The 15921-nt window shown below is 43.3% G+C and overlaps 1 protein-coding gene across 5 annotated transcripts in view; it reads right to left on the bottom strand.

Moving 5' to 3' along the window:
- The window catches only part of PTPN12 (protein tyrosine phosphatase non-receptor type 12), a 103672-nt gene that overhangs the window by 56747 nt on the left and 31004 nt on the right, over positions 1-15921 (bottom strand). The window lies entirely within an intron of this gene.

Below are 15921 nucleotides of genomic sequence, written 5' to 3' on the forward strand. Positions count from 1 at the left end.
GAGGTGCTTGAGGGGGAAACCGCAGGAAACGTCGATGCTGAGGGCGTATGTGATATTACACATCTGTGTATGTGATATGTGTATGTGATATTACACATCTTTTAAGTCTAGGGAAACCATCCACATGTTCTTTTCCAGGATGGTCATAGTGGTCGGTACCGAGAGCATTCAGAACCTTTTGTAGACCAAATGTTTGCTCAGGGCCCTGAGATCTAGTAAAGGCCGCACACCATCTGGTTTTGGTACAAGAAAGCATCAGGAATAGAACCCGGGTCTGTCGGGTTGGGCAACTTTCTTGATCGCATCCTTTTCCAGGAGCGCAGCGACCTCTTGATCCAACTCTGGGTTACAAGGAGTCACCACAATCCCTGACACCAGCCATTCCCCGCAAAACTCCAGAGCATAGCCCAAACGTAGAATTGTGAGGACCCACTGGTCCGTAGTCACTTTGTCCCAGCTCAACAAGAATGAGGCCAGGCAAGAACTGAAGCCTCCCAAGTCATTGCTTCTTCTGGGGGATATTCGGGCATTGTTTTTGAAAGGCTGGTTTACTGGGCTGGCCACCCAACTTGTATTTTGGTTGGAATCTGCTGCCATGAAAGGACCATTCCAAAGGCAACAGTTGCTGGGAAGGGGCCTTCCATGGTTGATAAGGAGACCACTTGGCAGTTCTCTGCGTTTTGCTAGCCGGTGAAGCATATGATGTGGAGCGCGCTGTGCTCCTCAACTTCTGAACCTTATGGAGCATATCATCAGTCTTTTCAGAGAAGAGGCTAGAGCCTTTGAAGGGCAGGTCCTTGACCCTAGCCCAGGCCTCGTAATGCAGTCCCGATGAACACGAACAAGCATGTCGGCGGAGAGCAATGGATGTGGCCATCACATTAGCCATGTATTCTACCGAATGCCGGGTCGAATAAAGTTCTTGTTTGGCCACCTGAATGTCTTTGCGGGCAAACTATTTGGCCGGATCCCTCTTGTCCTGTGGGAGGAGATCAAGAAAGGGACTCACCTTCTCCCACAAAAAAGTGGTCATATTGGGCATTATAAGCCTGATAATTGGCCACCCTCAAACGTAGGGCTGAGGCGGAGTAGAGTCACCTCCCAAAAGAGTCCAAATTTCTGCCCTCTTTGTCACTTGGTGCCGACTGGCTGTGACCTCTGATCCTTTGCAGCGACGCCTCCACGATGATCGGATTCAAAGTGGGATGGTTTTTCAAAAAGGATGTGTCGTCATTCAGTTGCACCCTGTAGACATTTTCTAGATGCCTATTAGGCTGGAAAAGTGTCGTTGGCTTTTTCCAGTGACCCTGGGTAACTTAACAATGCCGGGTTCAGGGGCAAAGCGGCTGTTATCTTGGCCTCAGAATCAATAAGGCTGAACAACGGGATGTTGTTCTTAAACAAAAGATGTCAACTATGGGCTGTGCGCTCAAATATTTTTCTCAAAAGCAGAGACTGAACAGGTGCTCTCCCAAGGCAGGACACTGTAGGGGGAAGGAGGGTACCCATGACTGACTCGATTGAACCTAAAAGTCTTATCTATGGGAGGGACAATGTCCTTGATTCCTTGGCTTATCCAACTGTCTGTTCAGAAGGGGAAAACTGCATTCCAGTCTCAGTGCTCCCAAGCTCTCTCTATTCTGGCACCTTCTGTGTATGCACAAGAGCAGTGACTGTCAGAGTGTTATTATTCAAGTCCCTTGCAATGACCCCGGGGACACTTAGGAGAAAACTGGCCATGACAGAGGAATGCACTCAAGTGGAGGTTTCCTCATCAGTAGAAAGAATGATACAATCATTACAGACAGCCAATATTCAATCAGGGGTGCACTTGGGGTGTCATGGGACAGGCAGGCATGGCAACAATATCCAATTCTGACTCTTTGCTACATCTGCATCTAAATCAATTCAAGCGATATTCATAGTGAAACATGATGCTTTTACACACAATCAATTCCTTCCATGAGTATTGGTCTTTGTTCCAGATAACACTTTGGTACCCAATCTTTATCGATTCATTGCCTCTTGATTAATTAATGCTATAAGTACATGGACCTTAAGTGAAGAGATTCCTATCTCTGTCAAACAAACTGCAAATATACTAAGTGTTTAGAGACAGCACTGCTTCAGTGGCTTGCAATCTTATTGCTATTAAGTTTCTCTCCAGGAGCTTCTTTTGTTAAATTGTATCTCTAAAGAGAGTTTTCCATTCCAAATTTACAAATACATGAGCACAGTAGCCAGTAAGCTTCCCTATCGTAACTCATCATAGGTATTTCTCCCCATTTCCAACTTCAAAATCTGTGCCAGTAAACCCAACAATGAGGTTCAATAGGCGCCTACCTATTTTACCTGATAACCTAGCCCAGCAATGTTCATTACCTATCATCAGAAGCTGTTATAATACAGGTCACAGGAACACAGGAAACTGCCATATACTGAGTCAGACCATTGGTCTATCTAGCTCAGTATTGTCTTCACAGACTGGCAGTGGCTTCTCCAAGGTTGCAGGCAGGAATCTCTCTCAGCCCTATCTTGGAGTCGGACGTAAACACCCCCCCCCCCGATTACCTGATGTGCCTTGTAATCCCCCACCCCCGAGTTATAGTACTACCTGCATATACTTCATAACTTGTGTGTTTCCAAATCCTTGTGTGTAAATCTTTGTAGATATATCATGTACAAACAACCACTTTGTATATAATTGTGCTTTGGCAACGTACTGTATGCTTTGGAAGTTTGTTGGTTCAATTTAAAAAAAAAATCTTGTCCTATCTTGGAGAAGCCAGGGAGGGAACATGAAACCTGCTCTTCCCAGAGCGGCTTCATCCCCTGAGGGGAATATCTTGCAGTGCTCACACATCAAGTCTCCCATTCATATGCAACCAGGGCAGACCCTGCTTAGCTATGGGGACAAGTCATGCTTGCTACCACAAGACCAGCTCTCCTCTCCCAAACCAGTTCTCCTCTCCTTACAAATGCTAACTAATAGGACCAGGTTTTGCACATTTTATGATCAAATGTTTTAAGAGGGCATATTAGACAGTATTTTGCTTTTTCACAAACCTGCTCTTTAGACTAATCCTTCAGTTTAGTTAGAACATATTTTCTGTACAGCTTAGAAGCAACATTCTATAAATTAACTGGCTGACAGCTGAAAAGGGAACCCCAATTTTATCTTTTAAAAACAAGTAAGAACTAATATGACTACCTTCCTTTCACTATCCCTACAACTGAACTAAATTTGGTCTAAATCAATTAAGCAGTTCACAAGTTTGCCTCAAACATTCATGCATCCGCCATCTTGAATTGGGGTAGATGACATCATCCACCCAATCAGACCTTGTTGCAAGGACTTTTTGTTGTATTCCAGGTACCTGTGTTGCTTTTCTTCTACCAAACTGCTGAAGCTGCTAGCTTCAGCTGGTTCTAGCTGCCGAGTTCCTGCCAGAAGGGCTGGCTGGCTGCTCACCCCACCTCCTCCTCTTGGACTACAGGTGAAACTCGGAAAATTAGAATATCGTGTAAAAGTCCATTAATTTCAGTAATGCAAATTAAAAGGTGAAACTGATATATGAGACAGACGCATTACATGCAAAGCGAGATAAGTCAAGCCTTAATTTGTTATAATTGTGATGATCATGGCGTACAGCTCATGAAAACCCCAAATCCACAATCTCAGAAAATTAGAATATTACATGGAACCAAGAAGACAAGGATTGAAGAAAAGAACAATATCGGACCTCTGAAAAGTATACAGTATACTGTGCTTGATTGGCCAGCAAACTCGCCTGACCTGACCCCATAGAGAATCTATGGGGCATTGCCAAGAGAAGGATGAGAGACATGAGACCAAACAATGCAGAATTGCTGAAGGCCGCTAATGAAGCATCCTGGTCTTCCATAATACCTCATCAGTGCCACAGGCTGATAGCATCCATGCCACGCCGCATTGAGGCAGTAATTGCTGCAAAAGGGGCCCAAACCAAGTACTGAATACATATGCATGCTTATACTTTTCAGAGGTCCGATATTGTTCTATTCTTCAATCCTTGTCTTCTTGGTTCCATGTAATATTCTAATTTTCTGAGATTGTGGATTTAGGGTTTTCATGAGCTGTACGCCATGATCATCACAATTATAACAAATTAAGGCTTGACTTATCTCGCTTTGCATGTAATGCGTCTGTCTCATATATCAGTTTCACCTTTTAATTTGCATTACTGAAATTAATGGACTTTTGCATGATATTCTAATTTTCCGAGTTTCACCTGTACTTAAGGCAGCTGCAGCCAAAGACAGAGCTGCCAAAGGGGGCCAGCCTTGGATGGTGGGACTGAGGGCATTAACATTGTTTTGAAAGAGTTGCCTAGTCTTGGGACTACCTCTCTGTTTGGCTGAGGGATGTATCTTAGCTTATTAGGGGATGGAGAGGTGAGGAGAGGTGAGGAGTGTGGTTCCTCAGAAGGAGGCAGCTATTTCAGTGATGGTGGGGCACAGAAAGAGAAAGAGCATTGGCAGGTCAGCAGGTCGTTACAGGGGAAGGGAGAACAATATAATATGGTTTCCCCTTCCAGCTGCCATGTCATCTCTTTGACCTTGAACCTCACTTTGCTCCTTTGCAATGCCAGATCAGTCCAGAATGAACTAGAAATTGTCCATGATCTGATTGTGGATGAGGTGCCAATCTGGCGTGCATTACAGAGACCTGGCGAGGCTAGTGGCCCAGTCTGGTCCCAGCTTCTCCCTACAGGATACTGTTGTAGAGCAGGTGAGAGCCCAAAGAATGGCAGTGCTAGCAACAGATAACGTTTACCTACATCAACGAGTGTAAAGCTCTGGCCGTCACACAGGAGGCATTTCCACCTGCATATTAACTCCTCTGGCCAGTAAAGCAATTAGGAGTGAAGCATGCAGAATATACATGACTGAACATCCTACAGTGGATTTATTTATTGATTTATTGTTGAATTTATACAATAAATTCATTGTATTCTTTCGTTAAAAATAACCCCAAGGCAGTTTACAAAAGTTAAAAGCCATACAATAAAATGACAGTAAAAACAATTAAGCTAAAAATAGAAAACAAATCTAATTTAAAAACTACAAAATACATGCATAAAAACTATAAATGGATACGAACACATAGAAGCAGCAATAGAAACAGTCATGTAAAAGCCTGGATAAAAAGCCAAGATTTAAGAAGCTTTCTAAAAACTGTGATGGAGTCCGAGGAGCAAATGGCCACCGGGAGAGCATTCCAAAGTCTTGAGGCAGCAACAGACAAGGCCCTGTCCCGAGTGCACTACAGCTGAGCCTCCTTCATTGTCGGCACCCGGAGCAGAGCCCCCTCAGATGACCTCAGATTTATGACTTGTGGGCCACACCCCACAAGTCATTTCTCTCAGAGTTAAGGGCCTTAAGTACAGCCTTCCCATATCTGCCCCACTACAATATTTCTCAAACCTTCCTTTACAAGAGACAAGACTCAGGCTGCTCAGCAATTATTATTTTTTTAAGTACATGCCAAATACTAGGCAGACTGAGGTGCATAGAAGCTGCATCAATCTGAATGTCCATGAATAAGCTGTGGTGGAAACAGTTCCAGAACCAGTTCCACATAAAAGAAATTGCTAGATCTCAAAAGGAAATAGTCATGAAAAGAGAGTATGACCACACCATTGCTTAATGCTGAGAGATTAAGAGTCTTCTCAAGAAGAGATTCAAAAAAACCACCACCCATAACAAATGCTCTGGTCTAAATACAAGAACTATACTACACTATGACAAGCTGGCAGCAGTGGTCCCTCTAACTTTTTTCATCCACGTGAGGAATGAGTTTTGTTCTGGGTGGCAGTATTGAGTGTGTGCACACGTCCATTGAGAATGGGGCCTTCCTGATTCAACCTGAGCGGGATCTAAAATGAACTGAGTGAACATCCAAAAACTTGTGAGCGCACGCACATCTTACAGGGAACAGTGGCTGGCTGTGGCGCTTCTGGACTAGAGGCATCAACATTTTAGATAAGCAGCAAAGGGCAAGTAAGATTACTAAACCTGCTGTGGCAAGTACATTCACCACTACTCATGCATCAGTACCCCAATCACCACCACCGATACCAAGGCCACTACGCTCCACCTCAGCATCCCTTTCCTTAGAGAGATCTCCACAGCAATTAGTTACTGGGGCCATAGCTGAGTACATGGATATTCTTCAGTCAATGTTAGGGGTGTGCAATTCGGGTATTCGGTGATTCGGTTCGGGACCTGAACCGAATCACCCCTGTTCTGTTTTATGCCCGAATATGGGCCACCCGAATCACCCTTGATTTGGTTCGGATTTAATCCGAATACGAATCGATTCAGGGGGGAAGGGGGCCCAGGGGCAAAATTTTGGGGTGGGGTGGTAGTGCCCAATGGGTGGAGTCTACCACCCCAATTTCAGGGGGATTGGGCAAAGGGCTGATTTTTGGGGAATTTTTGAAGTTTTAGTGACTTTGGGGCAGTTCGGGGGCATAGCATGGGATCTGGGCAAAAGGAGTGGGGTGGGGTGGTAGTCCCTAATGGGTGCAGGCTACCACCCCAATTTCAGGGGGATTGGGCAAAGGGCTGATTTTTGGGAAATTTCTGAAGTTTTCATGTCTTTGGGGCAGATTGGGGCCTGGGGCAGAATAGTGAGGTGGGGTGGTAGTGCCTAATGGGTGGAGGCTACCACCCCAATTTCAGGGGGATTGGACAAAGGGCTGATTTTTTGAGAATTTTTGAAGTTTTAGTGACTTTGGGGCAGTTTGGGGGCAGAAAGTGGATCTGCCCCAAAGGAGTAGGGTGGGTTGGTAGATAGTGCCTAATGGGTGGAGGCTACCACCCGTCCCCAATTTCAGAGTGATTGGGCAGAGGGGTGAATTTTGGTGACTCATTCTATCATAGCAAATGAGATTTTTTTCAATTAAACAACTCTCATGACCCCACTTTCACTTTTTCACACTCTCAATTACTATGAATATGAGGAAGTAATCAATTTAGCACACTTCACCTTATGAAGACAAACCTCAGAAATTCACCAAAATTCACCCCTCTGCCCAATCACTCTGAAATTGGGGATGGGTGGTAGCCTCCACCCATTAGGCACTATCTACCAACCCACCCCACTCCTTTGGGGCAGATCCACTTTCTGCCCCCAAGTCACTAAAACTTCAAAAATTCTCAAAAAATCAGCCCTTTGTCCAATCCCCCTGAGATTGGGGTGGTAGCCTCCACCCATTAGGCTCTACCACCCCACCCCACTATTCTGCCCCAGGCCCCACTTTCTGCCCCAATCTGCCCCAAAGACATGAAAACTTCAGAAATTTCCCAAAAATCAGCCCTTTGCCCAATCCCCCTGAAATTGGGGTGGTAGCCTGCACCCATTAGGCACTACCACCCCACCCCACTCTTTTTGCCCAGATCCCATGCTATGCCCCCGAACTGCCCCAAAGTCACTAAAACTTCAAAAAATCCCCCAAAATCAACCATGAACTGAATCACCCGAATTTTTCGGGCCCAAAATTCGGGTGATTCGGCTAGGGCCCGAAAAATATCGGGGGACATCGGGGGTGATTCGGTTCGGCCCCGAATCACCTGAAATTGCTCATTTCGGGTACAGATCGTTCTGTGCCCGAATTTTTTTGCACATCCCTAGTCAATGTCTTACAAACCCATGGCCATACAAGCTACCGCCAAGAAACATATTAAATCCACATCCAGGAAGCCTGTTTCTGCTTTTTTCTGCTGCCACTAGCAGCGATTTGTCCAATATATAAGGTCATCCTCCATGCACCCTGATAAAGCATGGACACCCAATGGAGGTGCAACTACAGGATATAAAGGGCAAAAGCTCTGAGGCAATCATGAACTCTTAGGTACAAGGTGGTTGTGCTTTCGGAGGAGATCCATCCAGAACCATCCAGCATAACCAAACAACTAATAAGGTCACTGGGGAAATTTAAGGAACTCATAGAAGAGATTAATGCACCAATTGATGCTCCCCACCCCCAGTTTTGAGTCACCTTAAGTGGTACAGAGCAAGGAAATGCTTGACTAACAAGCAGAAGGTTGCCAGTTCAAATCTCCGCTGGTATGTTTCCCAGACTAAGGGAAACACCTATATCGGGCAACAGTGATATAGGAAGATGCTGAAAGGCATAATCTCATACTGCGCAGGAGGAGGCAATGGTAAACCCCTCCTGTATACTACCAAAGACAACCACAGGGCTCTGTGGGCTCCAGGAGTCAAAATCAACTTGGTGGCACACTTTATCCCCAGTTTGGGGTCTGGTACCACATTCAAATTATTTTCAGATATCCCTGCATGCTTGATATAACCAATCAGTGAAGAATCTCATTTGACTGAGGGCTATCATCTTTCCTCAACTCATGTGGACAACAGAGTAGGGCTAGTTACTGCTGGATGTCATCCCAACAGAAGAGTATTGGAGGGTACCAGAGTTAGCAAAGATCTCTGTCTCATATGTACTTCCAAACCTCAAAGTAGAACTATTTTCTACGTTATAGTCTAAGTTTCCAAGACAAGGAAAGGTTTGTGGTACTGCACATTTATTTAATCCCTACCTTATGGGCAAGCATTTGCACCAAGACCCCAATGTTTAGAAAGATGGACCAGCTTAGAGAGATAATCAGGCTGGCCCTGAACTGCAAAATTTGTCCAAGGGAAACTTCTTGAAGGGGACAAAGGGGTGCTCACTGATATCCCCTTACTAATGCTAAGCAGGTAGCACAGCTGAAAAAACAAAAAACCCAATAAGAAACCATTAGCTAAAAATTATGTTGCAGAGACTGCTAAAACGTGTGAAGACAAGTAGTAAAGACCAAAGCACACTTAATGCAGAGAAAAAAATCAAGTTATGAATCCACCCAATTAGTTTTGATTTTGACTTGCACTGTAAATGCAAGTGAAAAACCAAAGTGAAAGTGTTTGTCCCATTTAGGACTGCAAACAAAAGCAAACTAAACCTGAGAAGCTTTGGTTTCATTTCCAGCCCATAGCACATACAGAGCAATATCATTTATTTTGTTGAAATGGGAAGATTTAATTGGAAGTGTTCATATGTAAAATACTGCTGTGTGTTGCCTTTAAACTTTTGAAAGGATTCCACTAAAGGTAATTTCTATATAAAGCTTTGCATTTTTTAATAAGAGGACATTCTAGCAGAACTTGAAAGCTTTAAAATTAACTGATCATCAGGCACCTGCCCTGTTAAACTTAAATGAAATTACTGAACAAAAATATAGAAACTGGCTCCATTCCAGAAGACTGAAAGGTAGCCAATATAACAATGGCTATGAAAAGATCCAGGAAATTACAAGCATGTTACCTTCATTCTGTCCCAAATAAATTGCTAGAAAGCATAATTAAAGATAAATTACACAAACAAGCTTTGCTGAAAGAGAATCAGCATGGCTTCTGCAGATATAAACCCTACCTCACTAACCTTTTAGAATTCCTTGAACTTGTCAACAAGCATATGGATAGAGAGGATCCAGTTGACACTGGACTTTCAAAAAGCTTTTGACAGAGCCCCTCACCAAAGGCTCTGGAGAAAAACAGCAGTCATGGGATAAAAGAACATAGAAGTAGCTTGCCTAGGGAGAAAGAGGTTGCTGGTTCGAATCCCCACTGGTATGTTTCCCAGACTATAGGAAACACCTATATCAGGCAGCAGCAATATGAGAAGGTGCTGAAAGGCATCATCTCATACTGCCCGGGAGATGACAACAGTAAACCCTTCCTTTATTCTACCAAAAGAAAACCACATGGCTCTGTGGTCACCACGAGTCGACACCGACTCGACTGCACAACTTTAACTGATTAAAGAGCAAGCAGAAAGTAGGAATAAATGGACGTTTTTCACAACTGAGGGAAATTAGAAGTAGGGTCCCTCAGATCTGTACTGGGACTGGAGCTTTTCAACTTGCTAATAAATGATCTGAAGTTAGGGAGATGGCCAGGTTTACAATTGTAACTGATTTCAAAGAGCTCCAAAACTGAGCAACTGGGAAACAAAAGGACAAATATGATTCAGTGTAAAGTGACACATACTGTGGCAAAGAACTCCAACTTAATATACACTCTAATGAGGTCTGAGCTGTCTGTGACTAACCAGGAAAAAGATCTTGAGGTTGTGGTGGAAACGCCAACCCAGCGTGCAGCAGCTGTGAAAAGGGAACATTTCATGCTTGGGTTGATTTGGAAAGGGATTGAAAATAGAACTGCTAATATTATAATACCCTTGTACAAATCTATGCGACGGCCACATTTTGGAAGACTGTGCACGGTTTTGGTTACTGCATCTCAAATAAATAAATAAATAAAGCTACAAAGCTGGAAAGGATGCAGAAGAGTACAGCCAAGATTATCCAAGTGCTGGAGCACCTTCCTTATGAGGAAGGCCTACAGCGTTGGGGATTTTTCGTTAGGGGAAAAGGCGATAAAGGGGAGATAACATCGAGACATAAAATTATGCATGGTATGGAGAAAGTGGATCAAGAAAAGTTTCTCTCTCTCTGAATCAGGAGTCATCCAATGATACTGACTGGCAGGGGATTTAGGGTGGACAAAAGAAGTACTACTTCACCCTCTGCATGATTCATCTATGGAATTTGTTTCCACGGGATAAGGTGATACCTAATAACTTAGATGGCTTTAAAGGGGATTAAACATCTTCATGGAGGAGAAGTCTATCTACAGCTACTGGTCTTGATGGTTGTATGGTTCCTCCAGGTTCAGAGACAGTATGCCTTAGAATAACAGTCGCAGGTGGGCAAGAGGGAACGCATTCATTTCCAGCTTGTGGGCTTCCCAGAGGCATCTGGTTGGCCACAGGATGCTGGACTAGCCTTAGTCTGATCCAACTGGACTCTTATGTTTGAATATGCAACTGAAACCATATTAAGATGTGCTTTCTTGAGTTTCTTTCTTGAGCTTCTTTCTAATCCAAATTAGTTCAAATACTTTTGATTATTGGAAACACTTTTGAGATAGCATATACAGTACATTGACACAAGATTTTGTTTTGTTTACTATCTATCTATAAATCAAATTAACATAAGAAATAGGATAGGACTACAAAAATCATTTGTAGGCATAATCTGAAAACATGGTCAGCTTGCTGGACATAGTGTTTTTCTCCCAGGTCACCACATCAAACTATAGTTACTGTGCAAGAGTAAAAGCCTTGTTTCAGGCCTTGACAAGTTTTCTTCTGATGTAGGAGCCAGTTCAAAAAATTTTCTTTCCAGCTCCCTACTTAATTTCAACCCCTTTCTCTACTTGTTCTCCCCACCCCCTACAACTGCTTTTGGCTGCAAAAGACAAAAATATGCAGGGTGGTACAATGTGCCACCTAATGGCGCAGCAGGGAAATAACTTGCCTAGCAAGCAAGAGGTTGCCGGTTCGAATCCCCACTGGTATGTTTCCCAGACTATGAGAAACACCTATATCAGCAGTGATATAGGAAGATGCTGAAAGGCATAATCTTATACTGCACAGGAGGTGGCAATGGTAAACCCCTCCTGTATTCTGCCAAAGACAACCACATGGCTCTGTGGTCGCCAGGAGTCAATACTGACTCAACGGCACAACTTTAATTAATTTACAATGCACTAGACAAAGTGGATTTTGAAGGATTTCATGCAGAATTCTTGAGGATGAAGGGACTGAGAAGAGAGGGGCAAGGATGTTCTATGAGAAAGCAGCTTGATTTATGAAGGGTGCTCTTGGGCAGTGAAACATTTGTTTTAGTGGTCAAACAATTGTTGACCAAAGAATTTAAAAATATATGTTTTACAGAAGTCGTTTTGTACATGCATCCGGAGCAATATTGCTCCCTAGAGGTGAGGTATAAATATTTTAAATAAATGACTTTGCTGCTATAGTTAAAAGCCCCCCTGGGGGGAGCACAAACCTATGTATTTTTACTTAGAAATAAGACCCATTAGATTCAAGAGGGCTTACTCTTAGATAAGGCTGCAATCTTATCAAATACCCATTGGGGCTAGTGAATCAGATGCCTGAAGCAGCACTTACTCTGGTGCAATCCATGTATATGAGATTGAGCCCTCCAGCCCTCTGCCACCCCAACCCAGAGAGGAGAGCTGGTCTTGTGGTAGCAAGCATGACTTGTCTCCTTAGCTAAACAGGGTCCACCCTGGTTGCATATGAATGGGAGACTTGATGTGTGAGCACTATTAGATATTCCCCTTAGGGGATGGAGCTGCTCTGGGAAGAGCATCTAGGTTCCAAGTTCACTCTCTGGCATCTCCATGATGGGGCTAAGAGAGACACCTGCCTGCAACCTTGGAGAAGCCGCTGTCAGTCTGTGTAGACAATACTGAGCTAGACAGACCAATGGTCCAACTCAGTATATAACCGCTCCTTATGTTCCATTTATTTTCTATGCGCTAGGAGAGTAGGAATAAAGCAGAAAAGCTGCTTTGCTCTTGCCAGCTAAGCATGTCTCCCTGTTCATGGAGTCTAGCCATCTGCAGGTAGGAATGGACCGCATGCAGTGGAACAGTAGATACCAAATAGGCAAGCAGAAGTGAAGTAGGCTTGGAATTTCCCCTTTCTTCACATCACTTCTCTACCTGTGGAGGGAGATCATCCCCACCATTCCTCCTGTTGAGTCGCCTTTTCCCTGTGCTGATCTAAGCCAGTCCAGCGCCTCACTCTCTACCACTTCAAAATATCAGATGTGTTCCCTACTCTGTTGTCACTTCATTTAATGGTTTTTATCTGGGTGCCATAGTTACATTTTTAGGTGAATTTGTGAGCTGGTGATCACATTTGTCAAGATCTGACATCCATTTAAAAGTTAACACACAAAAATTACAGCACTGTCAGACACCAGAACATAGCATCTTTAAAAAGGTAAATTGTTGGACTATGATTTTATTCTTATATGCAGCTTACATAGCCTTTCCTTTACAAATTTAAAGTAAATGCTCTCTTCCCCCCACAAAACCCAAATTCAAAGCTAGCTCCATAAGAACCTACTAAATACATGATTAGTATTTGTACACATTTACTTTTTCTTGTTTTTCCCAACACACTTTACAGAAAGGTGAAACAGCATCTTTACAAACTGAAAGCTACTGGAAACAAGAAGCCTGGATTAATTTCTAGTACTTATTTTGTCAATTGTTGCATAAAGAAGTTTTCCTTTGAATTATAACTGAGCAAGCTCTTACTACCTCCAAACACTAGCTGACAAAAATCCACAATAATGACTAAAGAGTTTATTTCATGTAATCCCCTGCAATTCATTTGAGTAGTTGGTACCTAAAGAGGGGCTTTAAGCCTGCCATGCTCTAGCAGACATCAGGGATTGTTCTAAAAACAACAGATGCCTCATGGGAAAAGATATATATGGAGAATGCTCTAATTTTTACTCACCCTCCAGTCTGTATTGGTGTGGGAATTTATATATTAGATAAAGCAATTCAGCTATTTAAGGTGCGATGAGGTTGAAAAGCTTAACCAAGATCAAACCTTGCTTCAACTGAGAGTTGTTTAAGAGACCAAAGGATCATTCTGCAGTTCAGTCTAGCAGCTCTCACCATCACCAATACTCTTACAGGAACACTTAACCAGGATTTGACCACCATCTTATTAGTACCAAGTGATGTACTGGTTTCATCTGCCTTCCCAATAGGTTGGAATTCTTTTCCGTTTGTACAGAAGAATTAATGATGCCATGTGGGATGTACCTGAGGACATGCTTTAATAAAGCTTCCCATTCCCCCCTACTCTCTCCCTGCCATCCCAAACAGAGCCAGCTACACCAAACTGAGTCAACTTTTTCCTGTGTAGTCCTAAAAAGGCAAAGGAAAAACTCTTTCCTTTGCAAAGTCCTCAAAGGTATCATCTCATACTATGCGTATGATGGTAAACCTATGGTAAACCTCTCCTGTATTCTACCAAAGACAACCACAGGGCTCTGTGGTTACCAGGAATCAACACAATGGCACATTTTACCTTTACACTTGTTTTTCAGTTCTAGGAATACTAGAATGCAATTCAGGAATTACGTTTTTCAGAAACATGTCAGCATTCATATGTAGCATTTGAAAAGCTGGGGAGCAGAGGCTGAGAGGGAGTGGCTTCCCTGAAGTTATGTAGCGAGTTCACAGCAGAGGTGAGATTCAAATCAGTCAAGGTCCGATTCAAAGCTCAGTCCCTTAGCCACTGCGTTACAGCAACGTTCAAGTACATATGCACAAGTGCATCACCACTTTTTCTTCTTGAAGTATTGCCAGACAAGGTTAAGTGCACATTAAACTAATTCCTCTAGTGAGCATTTATTTGGAGAAATATCCTAATCCTTTCTACCTCCTACTTCCATACTGTCCAGAAAAAGGCGTTTTATACGAACATCTTCCGTGACCTGTTAAGAAGAGTATGTTAAGTGAACATGGTTGAACAAGGTTCAGTCCAAGTCAGCATGGTCCCCACCAGGCTCTCTCCCTCCTGGAACTATCTCCAACAGAATTCACTCCCTGGGAGAACAGCCTAGACAGTCAGCCAGAGAAGCCATGGGCACCGTAGAGATCTGATAGCAGCCTTTAAGCAGAGAAAACCCACCCTGCATGTGAAGACGGCAGCAACAATTAAGTGGGGTTAAAAACTGCCCCTAGCTTGCTCTCCTCCCTCCCTCCCTGCCATTTTCACCCAACCACCTGCCTCCTCTGCCAGGGCCCGCTGCCTCCTCCTCACCCAGCCATCCACCTCCTCCTCCTCAAGCATCAGTTCCCCTCAATTGCCTCCTCCTCTGCCTCACCACCATGGCTGTTCCCACCACCACCATCTCTTCGCCCCCAAGAAAGGAGCTCTCAGCAAGCTCCCTGCCTCTTCCTGCCACTCCGCCATGCACACATCTTGCCCTGCTTGCTTTCGCCTGAAGGGCGGAAAATTCAAACAGACATCAGACGTCAGAAGAAGAACTAAAGGGAGACTCTTGAGAAAGACTGCTAGTGATCGCAAAAACAACAAAACGGAGGTCAGAGATGTTATCCGAATTACAAAGCTTCATTTCTGAAATGGGGTTGTTTCGATCTGGCTACAAAACTCTTCGTTGTAGCATTTTCCATTTTCGGTAGGTGTACAAAATGTCTGAAAGTGCCATTCTTGGACACAAACCGTTTTGTAGCCGAATCGAAATGCACATCCCTAGCCTCTACCCTACAAATTAGTTATTTACCCATCACTGCACAGAACAGCACAAAACGTCACTTGATCCTCCATTCTGTCATGTTCCTTCTGGTTGAGGCAGAGGAGAAATAGCTTGAAACATCCCAATAAACTAAGGGATGTAAGCAGGGAAAAGGGAAAATCAAGCAGGGGAGGAGGAGGATACTGGCAACAAAGAAAAGAGTATGACAGAATGGGCTGATATAGATGTTATTTGCATCCTAATATAAAATGACTTATTGCTCATTGTTTAAGACATTTGACTTAATTTAGAAGAGAGGATCTTGTAGAGCAAGAATTTGTAACTTTACAGTAAATTACAGGGGGCAAAGCACTGTCTTGTAAATTGTTTTACTATGCTTTTGTTGTGTCTTGGTTTTTAAGCTATTGGCTGGCCCTCTTCCTGGACCGAAGGGAACTATTTAATTGGACTCTTCACATTTATAGGAAGGATATATAGCATTGCTAAAAGCTGTAATCAGTTACAATTTCTTTAAAGCCATTCATTGTTTCACAATAATGTCAACTTGTTTAAACAAGTATTAAATGCTGGTTATTACAATCAACAAATTAGTCATGATGAATTTCCATTAAAGTTGATAGAACTTAAGTTAGTGAAAACTAATCTGCCTCTGTCATCTCAATGGTGTTTACTCTTGACTAAGTTAAGATGCTG

The sequence above is a fragment of the Hemicordylus capensis genome, chromosome 5, assembly GCF_027244095.1.
Source record: "Hemicordylus capensis ecotype Gifberg chromosome 5, rHemCap1.1.pri, whole genome shotgun sequence".
Taxonomy (NCBI): Eukaryota; Metazoa; Chordata; class Lepidosauria; order Squamata; family Cordylidae; genus Hemicordylus; species Hemicordylus capensis.